Here is an 18,036-nt window from a genome sequence, read left to right as displayed (position 1 = left end):
ACTTCTGCCGGAGTCCCGGGACCTGCTAAGTAGGGGGTGGGGAAGGCAGCCGGCTCTAGCGTGGGGAGTTTCCCTCCAGTGGTATGTGAGTGTAGGGGCTGTCCAGTCCACTCACACCCTGCTTGCACAACACTCCCACATATACAACCCCCCACACACAGCTGCAGCCCCTCACAACCACCCCCACACACCTCCACACCTCAGCATACACACACACATGTGCGCACCCCCAACCACACCCCCCACACAATATGCAAGATGAAGAATTTATTTTTGAGTTACTATGCAATCACTTCTATATACAGTATGCAAACACAAATCATGACAAAATATTTTGTGTAATAAAATTAAAATAAGTTATAGAAGGTGTTTGACTTTTATTTAATAGATTTCATAGACATTAGGGGCTGGAAGGGACCTCATGAGACCATCGAGTTCAACCCCCCCTGCCATAGGCAGGAAGTCAGCTGGGATCAAGTGGCCTCAGCAAAAAATACATCCACATGTTTTTTGAAAGAGTCCAGAGTAGGCGCTTGCATCACCTCTTGGGGGAGTCTGTTTCATACCCTGGATGCTCACATCGTAAAGAACTTTTTTCTTATGTCTAGTCTAAATCGGCCTTACTGGAGTTTATGGCTGTTAGACTTTGTTATCCCTTGGGGAGCTTTAGTGAACAGCTGTTCTCCCAGGTCCTGATGTACTCCTTATATAGTTGTAGGCTGTTACCAAGTCCCCCCTAAGCCTCCTCTTTTCCATACTGAAGAGTCCCAAGTTCCTCAGCCTCTCCTCATATGGCCTGCCCTCCAGGCCTTAGATCATATGAGTAGCTCTCCTCAGGACTCTGTCAAGCTTTTTCACATCACCATTGAAGTGGGGGGCCCAATACTGGATGCAGTACTCCAGCTGTAGTCTCACCAGGGCCGAGTGAAGTGGTAGGATGACATTCCTGGTTTTGCTTGAGACGCATTGGTGGATGCATGCCAGAGTCTGGTTTGCTTTGCCAGCCACAGCATCGCATTGGTGGCTGAGATTCATCTTGTGGTCAATCAAGACCCCCAAGTCTCTTTTGGTTGTGGTGCTAGTGAACATAAGTTGAAGGTTTTTCCTACCAAGGTGCAGCACCTTACACTTCTCTACATTGAAGGCCATCAGGTTTTGGTCAGCCCACCTTGAGAGCATGTCCAAGTCAGCCTATATTTTCAGCCTGTCCTGTGGTGTGACCACCTTTCCCCATAATTTGGTGTCATCCATGAACTTTGCCCAGAGGGACTCCAATGGTCACCCTGCATGACGTTGATTTGCTCCCATCAACTAGCACTCTTCGGGTCCGACCCCATAGCCAGTTACCTAGCAATCGGACTGTAAGATGATCAAGGCCACAGTTCCCCAGCTTAACCGTGAGGGCATAATGGGGAACTAGGTCAAAGGCTTTCTTGAAATCCAGATATACAACATCCACATCATCTCCCTTGTCCTGGGCAAGTGTTACCTGGTTATAGAAGAAGAGGTTGGTCAGGCAAGACCTGCCAGTCAAAAAGCTATGTTGGCTGGCATTCAGATGCTTGCCTTCTGTTAGTCTGGTGTTGATGGATCCCTTGACAATTTTCTCCAGGATTTTTCAAGGGATGGTCTATACTTCCCTGGGTCATCCCTCCTCCCTTTCTTGAAGATAGGGACCACGTTGGCTCTTTACCAGTCTTTTGGGACCTTGCCCAAGCACCACAAATTTTCAAATATCTTTGGCAAGGGGGATGCAATGATGTCTGCCAGCTCCTTCAAGTCTCTCGGGTGCATTCCATCTGGGCCTGGGCTTGTGAATGTCCAGTTTCTCTACATGCTCTCTCACCTGATCCACATCAATTTTGGGCCCGTCACCCACTCCTAGGATGGTTTGTGTCCTTTCTGACAGTGTGATCCCCTTGGGAGGATAAAAAATTGATGCAAAAAAGTTGTTTAGGAATTTGGCCTTTTCTTGGCCATTGGATGTCAGTTGCCCTGTTAGATCTTTTAGGGGCCCATCTTTGTTCTTTTTTCAACTTACCACATATCTGAAAAAGGACTTTTTCTTGTCCTTGATTCCCATAGCTAGCCTGAGTTCAGTTTGTGCCTTGGCTTTTCTGTACCACTCTCTACAGGTGTGGGTGAGTGCTGAGTAGACCTCTTTGGTGATACTTCCCATTTGGCAACTGGTGTAGGCTTCTCTTTTGAGTTTAGTGAGATCTAACAGTTCTCCGTTCAGCCAAGGGGGATTCCTTGCCCATTGACTACATTTCTTACAAGATGGAATGGCTTTCCCCTGTTTCTCAAGGATTATGTTTTTGAGAGATGACCATTCGTCATGTACTCCCTTTTCTAGGGGGGTATGGCCTCTAATTGCCTGACTGACCAAATCTCTGAGTTTGCAAAAGTCAGCCTTCCCAAAGTTAAGGATTTCTGTTTTACTGAGGGGTTTGCCTGCTCTTTGGTGAACTAAGAAGGTGACCAATTTATGGTTGCTGTCACCAAGCTTCCCCTAGATCCTTACATTGCTTACCAGGTCCTCCCCTTTGCTAGGACCAGCTCAAGCAATGCCTCTCTCCTAGTTGGCCCATAAACCTCCTGCATTAGGTAGAGGTCATCAATGCAAGCGAGACAGCTATGCGACCTGTCAGATTTGGCCGTGAGCTCATCCCAAGAGGGAAGTTGAAGTCCCCCATGATGATGATGCATTGGGAGTGCACGGCCTTGACCAGTTCCCTATTGAATTCCCAATCTAGTTCTTCCTCTTGGTGGGGAGGTCTATAGTAGAGTCCTAGAACTATGTCACCTTCCCCATGTTCTCCCCACATTTTGACCCAGAGGGTCTCAAGACACCCTTCCTGGTTAGAAAACTCAAATTTCCATGGAAGTGAACTGAACCTTGATGTAGAGATCAATATCCCCACCCCTCTTCCCCACATGGTCTCTTCTATACAACATGTAACCCTCTAAAGCAACAAACCAATCGTAGGTAGAGTCCTACCAGGTCTCCGTTTTAGTTTTAGTGTATAATTTTTTTTCTGATTCTAAAATGGCAACCTCCCCTTCCAAAAGCAGTAGTTCTGGGGGGCAAGGGGAGGGACTTCCAGTGGCAAAGGTCAGGGGTTAGGAGTGAGACTTCCAGTCCCAATATGGCAAACAGGGGGTGGGGAAACTGTGAAGGGGCGGGGCTACTCATGAAGCTCTTGAAAGTTCACCAAACCTCATTAAGTGGCCCTTCACCTGAAATAATCACCCACCCCTGGCCTACATGCTCATATTTCAGGAAATTGAACATAGGCAAAAGGTAAGAGAAGCTGTTTTAAGAAATCTGATTACAAGGAATTTGGGCCCCAGTGGGACAGATTATATAGAATGCTTGAGGGCAAAGTCTTGCCCAAGAGAATAAAATGCCGTTTACTCCTGGGAAACCTTCAGAATGAAAAAGATAGTTGATTTCCTGGATGAGATCCTGTGGAATCTGAATCACATCCTATGGAAAGTACCTTCCTTTCAGGATTGGAGAAGAGTGATATGGATCAGGTTGTAAATCCCAAGTCTAGGGCCTTGAAAGGAAGGAAAGGTCATGAAGCTGGATGTTTTAAAAATGGTAAAAATGTTATCATTTTCAGCACTATGAATATCTTTGTCTAAAGAAAGGTAGGTTAAATATAATACAGAAAACTGTTTTTGTAGAACCTAAAAGATATTTTCATGTCTTTAACATGGCATTCTTCAGTCACTGACGCACAAGGAATGTACTCTCTCATCATTTTATTACACCGTGGGTACATACTCACCAAAGTCTAAATATTAATATATCTGTGCAAACTGCTAAATAATACTTGTAGATTCATAATGGTAATTATATCCTTCTATTAAAATGGAAGATTTAAAAAAATCAAGAATCAGTAATTTTTAAGCAGCATTCTTAAAGTAGAATACGAGTAAAGTTTTTAAAAGTTGATTTCAGCATTGACAGAAGAGATTCCTTTTGAAATTAATGACTATTTCATGGATACAGTGAAAAAATATGCAACATCTGGGTTTTTTGTTGTTGTTTCTTTTGAGTGAAGTGAGATAAGTAGCAATCATGATTTAAAGGTAGGATTCATAATCAGATCCTTAATTAATCTTAATATGAAAAGTCCTTAATAAATATTAACATCTGAATATTAAATTTCCAAGCAAATATTTAATGATATGTTCAGTATCAGTGATGTGTTAGAACAATACTAAAAGAACCAAGCTTTTTTCTTTTAGGTACCAATTACTATTAAATACAATTTAAAATAATGAAATGCCAACATTCAGATGAACTGATTCTGTTTGAACTTTTTCTGTGATGTCAGCCATTTCAAAGCTGCTCTACAGCTGGTTGGATGTTTTGAATATATAATGAAAAACATGTTACTGGCACTTTCCCTTTTCCAGTAACTGTACTGAGCTGTAGAGTGACAGTTCCACAGTATAAAAGTATAGTTCAGCAGCAGAAAAACAGCCAATGGAGGATTCAGGGGGATCCTCACATAGGCTCCTGAAATGCTGGGACTCAGGTTATGTGCAGGTGCACTCAGCTGGCAGGCATTCTGTACCCTCTGACCTCTTAAGTGCATCTGGGTAAAGGCAGGCTTAATTCTAAATTGTGTTACAAGGGAATTTTTGGCTCATCAGCTCCAAGAAAATATGTTTCTTATCTGAAGCTCAGTTCTTTTCTATTTTACTGTTTGCCTAGATGCATTGTTATGGCCTCACAGCTATATAAAATCAGTTGAATATTTGGACCAAATGACTTACAACTCTTATTCCACGTATGGACTGTTGGATTTGCAGTGGTGATTGTTACATTTCTTAGCATGGTGAAATTTCTTGGTGAAGTTTACAGCCATCAGGAACTAGGTATTGGGAGATCAGTATATTGGCTGTGGCAGAGGTGTAGCAAGCTGTTTCAGGTCCCAGGGCAGAGGTGTGTATGGGAGAAATTATGCTGACTGCTGGAGAGCTGGGAGGATGGGAATAAGGACACTGGAAGGGGAGGAGAGTCTTATCTGCCCTAGCTCTCCTACTTTGGGCAGCAGCTATTACTGCTGCAGCTGCTGATACAGCAATGGTCTCAGGCTGCTATGGCAGTGGTGTAGGCTTCCTGGGGCGCTGCTCCTGGTGCCCTGTTCACGCCCTACACTCAGGGTACAGCTTTGTGTCTCAAATGGCAAAGCCTCCAGGGTGGAGTGTCATTCCACTCCCCACCCTCAGATACCCTATTTGCCATGGGGCTGCACTTGCCTGGCTCCTATGGCCAGGCAGTCTCCACCCTCTAATTAGGCACCTCTGACTGGTGCTCCAATTGCCACCCTTTATTATTCTACTGGGCTGTGATACCCTTCAATAAAGCTAATTCTATGACTAAGGGTGAGAATTGGCTGTTCCAGCTTGCCAATTCATCTCATCTACCCCAGCCCTGTTACCAGGTGGTGCACACATATTTTTATCATACAAAACAGCTTTGGGAAAGGATGCTAAATTGCTTCTGTCAGTTTTGTTAAGGTGGCTCTGCTCTGTTAACACTGATGGAATAAATACCCTACTAGCTAGTAACAAGGCAAAACTTCTTTTAAAAATTATATCATCATTAGGTATTTCAGGTGTTTTCAAGAGCTTAAATCAGGTCACAAAGATGGATATTGGAACAGAAATAAAACACTTATAATTTGTCTAGTTTCCTAGATAGTACTTTTTACCTACTCAGAACTCCACTGCTCTTGTTCCTAGTTGAAAAGTTGTTGTGAGGACATGGCCTCAGGAATGAACTCTGTGTTTATTTAATCACTAGGTACCAAGAATTCTACAAAACTTTTGTAGAATGGAATAGATAATCATCCTTCTTTTAGTTTTTTTTATCCATCCTACAGAATTTGAGAGAGAAATATACCCTCAATAACTATTTATAGGATGGTTAAAAATATTTATAGAAAATATGTCGTTGTCTGTTAAATTCTATAAGCATTTCAGAGTAATTTTCAAAGAAGTGTGTTTCTTTACATTTTTCCATGGTTTTTTAAATGGGTGCTCAGAAAAGTTCAGATGAAACGCATGACAATCCTTTTATGTATCACTGGAATCAGTATCTATTGCTTTGTCATGAATGGGGAAAATATTAGATTCTGCTTGTGTTATGGAAAGGAAATTAGGCTGGGTTTGGAAAAAAATGCTCCTTTTTAACTCTGTTTTTGGTTTATAAACAAGAAAAACACTGTAGGTGCATAATACAGTGATTAGTGTCTGGTCACTTGATGTGAAGATATTTTAGCAGGATACTAACAAACTTGAAAGTTTGAAGCACTAATGTAAACATTTCTGAGACAGAATCAGTCCACACAAGCACTGAACATTGCTGGAGGATATCTTTTACTGCTGACATGCCCTCTGTAACCAGGTGCATAGCTCTGGGGTGAGAGCCTGGTTGCAGGGTGTTAATGAGTAACCATCTACTAGCTAAGGGCAATGGGGGGCCAGCTGAGAAGGATGATTATCAGTCCCCAAGGAAGTGAAAATCTCTGAGGGGAGGGAGCTGAGGGAGAGAGGGACAAGGCTGGTTTGGAGGAGGTAGCACCAAGTCGAGGTGTCCTTGCTCTTGTTGCAAGAAGGACCATAGTGATGAATTAACCCTTTGTTGATTGCACAGTTTTTTGCTTAAGTGCTTGCTTTCTTGCGGACATTGTTTTCTTTGTGGGGACAATTTTGCCCCATGAAAAATAAAGAACTGAGCGATAACCTGCTACACTCTCTATATGGTCAGATATGCTATAAGGACAGCAAAATGAAGTGTGTAGCCCTTGCACTATCCAGCTCAACATAACAAGATAGAACTTCTTTAACTTGGAACAACACCTAATATGTGGTTTTGTTGGTTTTTTTTGGCAGGAGTGGGGGGATGGAGAGGGTTGTTGCCTACTTTCTATCTAAAGGGACAACTGCACTACAGGGTACCTCAAGTACTTGATTTCTTTCACATCAAAATCACAAACTTTGGATTGACTCTGAGTCCAGCCTTTTCATGCCACTGGGGGAGAAATGCAAAGAAGACTGAGCTTGAACATATACTAAAATGAAGTATGAAATGCAAAGAAGTCTGAGCTTGAACATGTACTAAAATGAAGTATAAATGAAGCTTTATAATGATGAAGCTTATTCCATAGAAAATATTATCCATAAAGCAGCAGAAAGTGGCTGGAATTCTATGCAATTTAATGACATGGCACTAAATGGAAGGGATCTTCTAGGAAGGGCAAAAGAAGTTTTCCCTTTGGACTTAATTATGGTGCTTAGAGTATGGGAAGGACACTGAACCAGGATGAGGGCTTCTTTAAAAAAATAATGGAAGCTTCCAAATCTGGAGCCTCACAGGATCTGGTTCTCATGGGGCATCTGCTGGGAGGGAAATGCAGAAGTGCTCAGTAGGGCTGTGCGAAGTTTCGGTTGCTGATTTGATTCAGTGGAGATTCAGCCCGATTCGGCGGCTGAATCTCTGAATCCGAATCAAATCAGGAGACCCTTTAATTTCTCTGAACCGAATCAGAACCCTCCAAATCAATTTGGAGAGATTCGGAAAGATTCAATGATTTGGATATAGACACACGTTTTTTCTACATACCTCAAGGTACTAGGTGGCTCGTGAATGCTGAGATGCTGGGGCAGATGGAGCATCCCACAGGAGCGTGGGCGTGGGGGTGGGGGTGGTTCCTAGAATGCTTGGCAGGGGACCTAGAAGTGGACCAGAATCACTTCCGGTTCACTTCTGGGTCCACCAGGGAGTGTGTGGGGGACCTGCCTCCCAGGCCCTGGCTCGGTGACCGGTGTCTCCTTGGTGTGTGGGGGGCACACTGGGAATGTGGGGGGCTCCCCCATGCTCCTGTGGGACACTCCATCCATTCCACCATCACAGCATTCATGAGCCATGCCTTGTACCTTGAGGTATGTAGAAAAAACATTTAAAGTGACTTCTATGGCTGAATTGCTGATTCTCTGAATCAGCATCAAATCTTGAGATGCGGATTCGACCAAATAGAATTGGGACAGTGATCCAAATCAATGAACCGAATCACTGTCCCTGATTCGGGCCCAATCCGAATCAATATAGCCCATTTCACACACCGTTAGTGCTCAGGTAGTCCATCATACTCTTGAAGTGTGTTGGGGATAATTTTTTTATATAGATGATAGGCAAATAGGGGGAAGCTCTTCTTAAGGAATAGGTTGAGAATGTGAAAGAGGAAGGTAATTTGAGTCACAGTGGGCACATCTACACGAAATGCTTTACCACACAGTTGTCTAATTGACTGTGTGGTAAAGTGTTACATGTGCAGATGCTTACTGCACAGTCAGTTAGTCAACTGCATGGTTAATTTGCTACCTGCAAATGCAGGTAGCAAATTAACTGTGTTGTAGTTACTACGGAGTAGCCCACGTGTAGATGATTGACCGGGGGCAAATTTGCTTCTGGGCAGCAGGGAATGGGAGAAGAATCTCTTTCCCTGAAAGCTGCCAACTGCTGGGGTGGGCCCAGATCATGAAGCCCATCCTGGGACAATGTCCCCCTGCCCTGGCAGCAGGCAGCTCCCGGTCCCTGCTCCGCGATCATGTTTCATGAGTAGTCATCAATGACTCTATATTTAGTTGGGAAGAGATATCAAGTGGGGTTCCCCATGGGTCTGTCCTGGGTCTGGAATTTTCATCATCTTCATTAATGATTTAGATGATGAGACTGAGTGCATGCTTATCAAATTGGCAGATGGCACCAAGCTGGGTGGAGCTGCAGACACTTTGGAGGTCAGGGCCAGGATCCAGAATGACCTGGATACACTGGAAAAATAGTTTGCGATCAAACAGCTAAGATTCAACAAGGACAAATGCAAAATCCTGCACTTGGGTTGGGATAATTGCATGCACAAATAGAGACTGGGGTATGACTGGCTAGACTGCACTACTGCAGAGAAGGACCTGAGGGTTATAGTGGACAATAAGCTGAATATGAGCCAAAACAGTTTTTGTTGCAAAAAGAAAAAAAGCATCCAACAGCATACTGGGCTGTATTAACAGGACTGTCACTTCCAGATCAAGGGAAGTGATTCCTATCCTCTGTTCAGCACTGGTGAGGCCTCACCTGAAGTACTGTATCCAGTTTTAACCCCTACATTTCAAGGAAGATGTGGACAGATTAGAAAGAGTACAGTCTGGAGCAACAAAAATGATTAGGGAAGCAAAATTTATGTGGAAGAGCTGAAAAAGCTAGGGCTATTTAGTCTGGTGAAGAGGGGACTGGGGGAGGGGGTTGGCATTTGATAACAGTCTTCAAATACCTGAAGGGAAATTATAAAGAGGATGGACATGGATTTTCCTCTATGGCTGTAGGGGACAGGACTAGGACCAATAGGTTCAAGCTGCAGCAAAGGAAATTTTAGATTGGAGCGTAGGAGGAACTTTCTGAATATAAGGCTAGTCATTTGGAGCAGGATAGCTAGAGAAGCTGTGGGCTCTGCATCCCTGAGAATTTTTAAGACTGTACAGATATTTGGCTGGGATGGTTTACTTGGGTTGATCCCACCTTGAGCAGATGGCTGGACTAGATGATCTCTGACGTCCCTTCCAACCCTACTTTTCTATGATCCTATGAACTAGTTAATATGAGCTAAAAAGGAGAGTGAAAATTTACTGCACATCAGCCTTTCAACAGTAACTGCTAATGTGCCTGCTTTTACCAATGAAAAGCAATGATAGCTAAACCACCACATCTTAGTTCTCAGTGCATCTGAGACAGTGACATATTAAGTTTTCCAAAATCTGCTGAACAGATTATCCATTTTGGGCATGTCAGTAATAACATGTTCAGTCTCTTGAAAGCCACAAGGAACCTTTCAGAGTTTAGGGACCAAAACAATGTGAGAGCTACAACAGGGAGATTGTCCACATTCTCAATTGGAAATCATCGTTTTCTATTTTTTAAATGTTTTATTCATAATTTGCCTTAACATATTGTTATAATATAAAGGTACCTGTATACATTGTTTCTGTATGTATACAATAAGTGTTTATATATAACAGATATATAATGTGAATTGATGTAGAAGCCATTTTAAAGAGTCATGTTATTTTCTTTTTATCTCCAAGCAGCCAGGGAATGAAAAAAATGAAGTCTTTGCACATGAGAATGTAAATAAATCCAAACACAACAAGTATAGGTATTAGAAATTAACAGAAAGTTCATTCAACTGTGATAGCTACATTTCTTACTATTTATTTGAGTGTGCGCGCATTTGTGCGTGTGTGTGTGTGCAGGGGGAGGGATGTTCCAGAGAACAAGAGGCACAGCAGGCAAATTCAGCTTATGTTGAATAACATAAACAGACACATACACGAATTCTTGTAAAGGGCAAAGCAGTAGAAAATTTGTTAAGCACATGATATGAGTTGTTATAAATAAAATTTCCAAACTAGACAGTAAACAACAATAGCTATTCTGACTATACTCTGACAATTTAAAATCTTGGTTTGGGATTTACTTAGAAGGATCAGAATTAACTACAAGTACAATATTTCTTTTGGTTCCCTTCCCTTCCCTTCTCTTATTAGTTCAGAAGAAAGGTCATGCGTTGTTCAGGAGCTGACACAAATTAATAATAATGAGTTCATTTCCATATTCAGTACTGAAAACTTACAGGGCTGGAGTTTTGTTTAGGAAACAAAGTCCCTTATACAAGGTAAGTGTGGGTGCATTGGAATCTGGCTGGGCTGCTTTTCAGGAAGGACTTATCGGGAAAGAGGGTGAATGTGTTATTTATTTGCTCTCTTTTGGAACCAAGAATCCTTTATAATAAAGAAAACATAGAAAAGGCAGAAGGTGATGGATATTATAAGACTTAGGACAAGAAACCCGTTAAGTGAACTGCAGAGCACATATTTTCCATCTATTGAGGAAGTGTAAGAGTCCATTACACTTAAGGACAGAGTAACAGAAAGTGTCAGGTTCAGGCAGATTTTTTTCCTCTGACACTGACCACCTATACATGTGCTCTGGGGTAGGGGTATGGGGGGGGGGGGGGCGTTTTAATTAGAGTAGCCCTCAGGAGCTGCTGTAATTAAAATGCCCACAGCATCTTCGTCAATGATCTGGATATGGGGCTGAAAAGCACACTGGCAAAGTTTGCTGATGACACTACGCTCTGGGGATGTGCAGCCATGCATCAGGTTAGGTTGATGATCCATGCAGACCTAGACAGATTAGTTAGATGGGTGCACCAGAACCAGATGCTGTTCAACACTGAGAAGTATCATCTGGGGAGAAAAAATCCACAACAAATGTCTGAAAGGGATCTGGGGGTCATAACTGACCACAAAATGAGTATGAGCCGCCAGTGCGATGCTACAGTTAGCAGAAGAAACAATACGCTGTCATGAATTAACTGATGCATCTCAAGCAAAACTAAGGAAGTGATTCTTTTGCTCTACTCAGCATTGGTGAGACCACAGCTGGAGTACTGCATCCAGTTCTGGGCACTGCACTTCAAGAAGGATGTGGAGAAGCCTGAGAAATCCAGAGAAGAGCCACCTGTGTGATCAGAGGCCTGAAGAGCAAGCTATTCGAGGGAAAGCTGACAGATATGGGACTGTTCAGCCTAGAAAAGAGAAGACTTCAGGGGGATTTGGTGGCAGCTTACAAATATATCAGGGGAGAGCATCAGGGGCTAGGTGAACACCTATTAACCAAAGTGTCCCAGGGAAAAACCAGGAGCAATGGTCATAAACTCCTAGAAGAAGGTTTCAGACTGGATATAGGGAAAAACTTGTTCACGGTTTGTATGTCCAGATTCTGGAATAGACTCCCAGTGGGGGTGGTGCAGTCACCTACCCTGGAGATCTTCAAAAGGAGACTGGATGCCCACCTTGCTGGGGTTACTTGACCCCAGCAGTTTTTCCTGCCCAGAGCAGGGGGACTGTACTCAAACTCACAAGGTCCCTTCCAGCCCTAAACTACTGCGAATCTGTGAATCTTGTGTATTCAGTATCCCATGTTTCAAAATTGCAGCGGGGGTGCTTTAACTAAAGCTCACTCAACGAGCTTCAAAGCGCCCCCATCACCATTTTGAAAATGTGGGGGTGCTGAATACATGAGATGTTGCAGCTCACTGAAGCATTCTGATTAGCTCCAGCAGACTTGATTAATTGAGTCTGCTCTGACGCATTTTAATCACAATGTGTCGTAGCATGGGTAAAAGTGCCCATTATAGCTTCTTGACAAGCACTCAGTCAGGTAGCCAAGCTAAGTATCAAATAAATATGATGACTTTATTGAGTATAAAGACAGGGACTACTAAGGCTAAAGTTGGTATTTTCAGGAGGGAAATATTTGATAGTCTGCCCTCCTTCATAGTAAAGCACACTTGAGAAGAAACAAAAGCATTGTGGGGTTCTGAGTTCATTTCAATTGTGACTGTCCAATTTTTCCAGTTCATTAAGAGTTACTTCTGAAATAATAAGATATAGATATTCTCAGATACAAATACTTCCTAGCACTTACATAGTACTCTTTTCCTGTTCAAGGTGCTGTATCATCATTAACTATTTATTTAATCCTCAGCTGCCCTGTAAACTATTCAGTTTGTTTATGTTGCAAAATTCAGTAACTACAATGCTCACTCAGTTGCTAGTGAGATTGTTTTGCTTACCTTTTAGTTTACATAGCCTAATGTTTTAGGGAAAGTATTGGGCCATGAGAATAATTATATTTTGCCAGTGGGAAAGTAGTATCAAAACTAACAGAGTAGAATCATAGGGTTGGAACAGTCATTAAATCCAATTCCTGGCAGGGGAGCAGGACTCGCTGTTCCTAAACCATATCAGACAGATGCCTATCTATCTAACTGCTTCTTACAGGGAGAGGGAGATTCTACAGCTCTCCTAGGCAGAGTAAAACAGAAATATAAGTCTAGTAAAATCACATCATAATTTCGTCCTCTCAGATGTATCTGCCTCACTTTAGCAGTGTACTCATATGATCCATTGTAGCAGGATTTAGGATGGAAACAAGTACAGTGTTTAACTGCTGGACAATGCAGAACCCAGCTCTCCAGAATCTCCAAGCAAACTGATAGTTTGTCTGCAGTAGACTCAGAAGTGATGTATGTTTTGTAGCTCCTCATAACATTTAGCAGTCTTGTGCACTCTTTCTCCATGCACCTTTATATGAGCTATAGATGATTCTTATGCAGTTGATCAGTTCAATTTAGCCTGAAGTTCTGCCTGGTTAGGTATTCATGTCTAGAGTCTACTTATGAAAAAAATAGACTTTAATATTCTAAAAAGCAAGCAAATGCAATCATGGTATTCAAATAATTACTAAATATACCTCATATTATCATTCAAGTGAAGATGGGGGAAGAAAGGTATTAGGCTAAATTTAGACCTACAGTAAGCAAGTTCAACTTCACTGTCTTCATTGGTTTGCATTTAGTCTGAATCTATTATTTTGACCCAAGAGGAAAATGCCTGCCTTGACTCTGACACAAAAACACAGAAAGAAAACTTTCTGCAAATGAAGGGTCATCCTAATGCCAAGAAAATCAATGGCATATAAAGGTGAGAATTGAAATTCTGCACAGTGAGAACCATAAAAATGCTGACCCAGATTTGGATCGTGCACTGGTGTAACCCCTGAAGACAATATAATTACACTGGTGTAAATCAGAAGTGAGGTCACAATCTCGCCTGTTGTTTATGGCAGAAGGTGGAAAAGACAATTTTAATGAAATAGCATTTTTGCCTCCCTAACTTCCTTCCTATATGGTGATGCAAATAAAGCAGGGTGAAAGAGTGACCTCTGAAGAGAAGGTCAGCCAGTTTTATTAGAGGAAATAGTGGAAAAAACACAAGGAAAAGGAGCTTGATATCAGAGAAATGCCATGTGGGAGATTTTCCAAAGTCACAAATGGCAGGTTGGCACCTAACTCCTTAAGCCAATAGGAATTAGCAGCTTTAGTGACTTTAGAAATGTTCAGCTGGATGACTGAAATATTAAGTAGCACTATAGTGAATCTCCATAGTATATATATGAGCTCATTAACTGTTTGAGAGCTATTGGTAGAGAACAGGAGCAAGGAATCAGTAAGAGATTGATTTTATTGGCACTCTTTGGAGAGAACTCCCTTCAAATTCAATGTGTAAAACAGGGGCAATTTTATTTATTTTAAATATTATTATAATTTGTTTTTAAATATTTTTGTGAGGGCAAAAATAGAGGTTGGGTCATCGAGCTAGGTATTTGGAAATGTAAACTACATATTGTCACATACTGGGTGCCTCACATGAGATGCTTTACTGTGCAGTAGAGCTAATTATTGTACAGCAAGCATCCACATCTACATGTGCAGACACTTACTGTGCAGAAATTGACTCTAATCATGAGTAAATTTTCTACCTGAAAATGCAAATAGTGAATTTACTCAAGTTTAGTAACCGCATAGAGCACAGGTAGACCCCTGACCAGGAGCAAATGTGCTCCCATTCAGCTGGGCAGCAGGGGGCAGCACAATGTACCCCTGTCTTGGCAGCTAGGAGCTCCTAGGCCCTGCTCTGTGATTGTGGGGCCCAGGCTGGAAGATCCTTCTCTCCCAGCCTAACCTCCATGGTCATAGGACATGGGCTGGAAAAGAACGATCTCCTAGCCTCAGGCCCACGATTACAGAACTGGACCTGTGACTGTGAGGCTCAGGCTGGGAGAGGAGGGTCTTTTAGCTCTGGATCTGTGATCATGGAGCTGGTGCTGGGAGATCCCTGATGACAGGGGAGCCTGTTCCCTGACCAGTTCTGTGATCATGGAGCTGGACAGGGAACAGACTCTCCAGCCTTTGCCCCATGATTGTGGCATGGGCAACTGGTGCTGCCTTAGTCAGGGGGGACATGTGCCCCCCCCCCCCACAACCAGTCCCGCTGACCGCAGGGGAGAGTCCCCACATGACCAATCCTACAGACCAGGGGAAGAGGGTCCCCCGCGGGTGATCCTGCAGACTGGGGAGGGGGGAATGTCCCAGAAGTGGCTGCAGCAATTGCAGCAATTGACCAGCGCTTGGAGGGGGGGCACCGGCACTCCTGCCTGCCACCTTGCCCATTGCCTAAGCATTGCCACTGGATCATGGAGTGGGGATTGGGAACTGTCTTGGTCAGGGGCAGGTCCCAGCCCCATGCCCTGATCAGGTGATCAAGGTGTAGGGCTTGGAAAGAGCTGCCTTGGTGAGGCAGATCCTAGCCCTCTGCCCCATCTGCCAGTGGAGCAGCTACAAGTGATCCCCCAGCTGGGGAGGGAATCCCTGCAGGGAATCCCAATGGGGCTTGCTACTAGCTGTCCCACTGGCAGATTGGGGGAGGGGCTGGGGCCTGACCCTCCCCTGCAGCTCTTCCAAGTACTCTGCCTCTGATTGGGGAGCCAGGGCCAGGGGCTCCCTGCTGCCTGGGCAGGGGGACATTGCCACACCCACTGACAAACGATGGCAGGTCCTTCCTGTAAACTAGTGTTTCCCAACCAGTGTGCCACAGCACAAAAATGCATATTCAGAAATTAACAGGTGTGTTGCAGAATTTTGCCATGGCAATGCACTGCAATGAGCTACAATAGTTATGAGAATGGGGAATGCCTTAACAGGTGTGCCATGGAAAATTCTTATTAATATAAGTGTGCCTTGGGCTGGAAAAGGTTGGAAAACACTGCTGTACACCTCTGGAGTAATTGGCACTGATTCTGATATATCTCCTGTTTACACAGGTTTGACTCTATTGAATTCAGTGAAACAAGATCACAATCACATTCACTTACTCCAGGATGTGCAAGGAGGGCTATAAGATAGAGTATACAGGTTTCTCAGCCAGCAGACCCATTTAACAATCATGGAAGAAGGAAATGTTTTGTGGAAAATGGGATTCTACCTGCATCTTAATGGAATTGTTGAGAGGAAGAAAAAGTTGTAAGCACAATATCAAGAAATATTTTTAGGTAGATTTCTTTCCTTCTAAAAAGCCTTTCCTTCAACCTTCTCAGATTACAGAAGTCAAAAATCATCCATCACTTTTGCTCCCAGGTTTTTATCACTACTAACTAGGGTTACCATACATCTAGGTTTTCTCGGACATGTCCTCTTTTTGGGTCCTCCCATCTCTATCTGGGCAGTTTTTTAAAATCTCTGCAAATGTCCAGGCTTTTTCTATGCCTCTGCTTTCCCAGCACTTCCTGGTTTGCCCCAGCAAGGAGCTGCTTGGGGCTGGGGAGAGCCGGGGAAGACAACTGGAGGCCAGGGCATCATGTGCCTCTGAGTGTGCCTCCACAGCTGCAGGCATGTAACTCTGTGGGAAACAGGGGTTGGAGGGCCAGGGCTGGGGATTGTGTGTGTGTGTGTGTGTATCAGTGTGCGAAGGGGGCAGGTGCCCTGCTGGTGCTGGGGCTGCAGCAGAGCAGGGAGGCAGGGGAAGTCAGGGAAAGGGGTGGGGGGATTCTTTGGGGGTAGCAGAGAGCAGCATGGGCAGCAGGGCTGCAGGGGCAGGGGGCTGCAGGTCAGGAGTAAGGGGCAGCAGCAGGGCTCGGGGGGCAGCTGTGGGTCGGGAGTGTAGGACACAGGCAGGGCCAGGGGGCTGTGGGTCTGGAATGAGGGGTATCAGCGGGGGCGGGGGAGTGCAGGTTGGGATTGAGGAGCAGCAGGGCTGGTGTGGGGGGGCTGTGGCTTGGGAGTGAGGGGCAGGGGTAGGGCATGATCACATACAATCACATATCCCCTCCCCCTCACAGGTGTCATCTTTTTTGAAACTGGAAATATGGTAACCCTACTACTAACCTAGATTTCTTCCATCCTTTCCTCCTCTCCACCATTTGCTCCTTAAAAGTGACTGTGCTCCAGCACCTGATCTTGCTAAAGCACTGGGTCTTGATCCCTAACCCTACACCAAAAAAATGCTCACTCTTTAGACATTTAAAAAGCTTCCCTCATTCCTCACTCCTGCTTTCCTTTTCAGAAGGTGGAGAGAAAGATAGGAGCTCAGCCTTGGGTCTGAATAGCAATTGCTGTTCATTCAAAGCCTAGGGATGCAAATTTCTCTCTCCCACATAGTTCCCTACAGTCCACCCCAGTCACTCTGCAGATGGAGGAATTGGGTTCATGCATTTCAGTTATTGGTCTCTTACCTAGCTCTCAGTCTTCTTGTGGATAGTACTTTATCTTCTGTCTTTTGTACAGCACCAAATACATTGCCAGTACTCAGTAAATAATGGATAGGGATTGCAACCGAAGCTATAATACATCCTGACCGGGTGATAAAACATTCTTATTCAGTTGTGTTATTTTTTTTAAGTAAAATACATTCTTTTTCTCTTTCCAGTTGGCCCTTTTCCAGCAACAGTAGCTAATAATTTGGGTTTTTTATGTCTATAGCCAACAATGATGCTATCCTAGGCTGATGACAAATAATTATTTTGACTTGGCTCTTAGATACCTTGCTTTCAGATTTATGCACTGAATCTATGGAGGGAGGAAGTTTTGGGCACATTTGTTCCACTGGACTGAACATGGCATTTACTGCAAACTCACATTACAGCTAGAATTTCTTTGTGTCTGTGTAGAGGGAATTATTATCCCAGTGACAATTCTGTTACCAGCTCATTTAATTCAGCCATCTTTGTGATGAGCGTATATATTTTCTATTGCCCTCTTCCCCTTTTCTGCACATAGAAATGAAATGTGGTTTCACTGTAAAGATACATAAAAATACATGGAGAAGTACCCAATCTTTTGCCCAATCAAATTATTTTTGTAAACAAGCTAGTTTTTATATTTATTTCTATTGCCTGTCTTATATTTGTTATCACTCCTGTTTTCCTCTCTTGTGTACATGAAAGGCAGAAAGCTGCATACAATATCAGATGCCCTAAATACAACTGTATTGAAAGGATTTTCAAAGCAATGACCTTCCAGTGCCAGCTAGAAGTCTGATGGTAAAAGCCATCCTATT

This window comes from Alligator mississippiensis, chromosome 2 (genome assembly GCF_030867095.1).
Source record: "Alligator mississippiensis isolate rAllMis1 chromosome 2, rAllMis1, whole genome shotgun sequence".
NCBI classification, from domain to species: domain Eukaryota; kingdom Metazoa; phylum Chordata; order Crocodylia; family Alligatoridae; genus Alligator; species Alligator mississippiensis.
The sequence above is the reverse complement of the archived record's forward strand: the minus strand, read 5'-3'. Positions refer to the sequence as shown.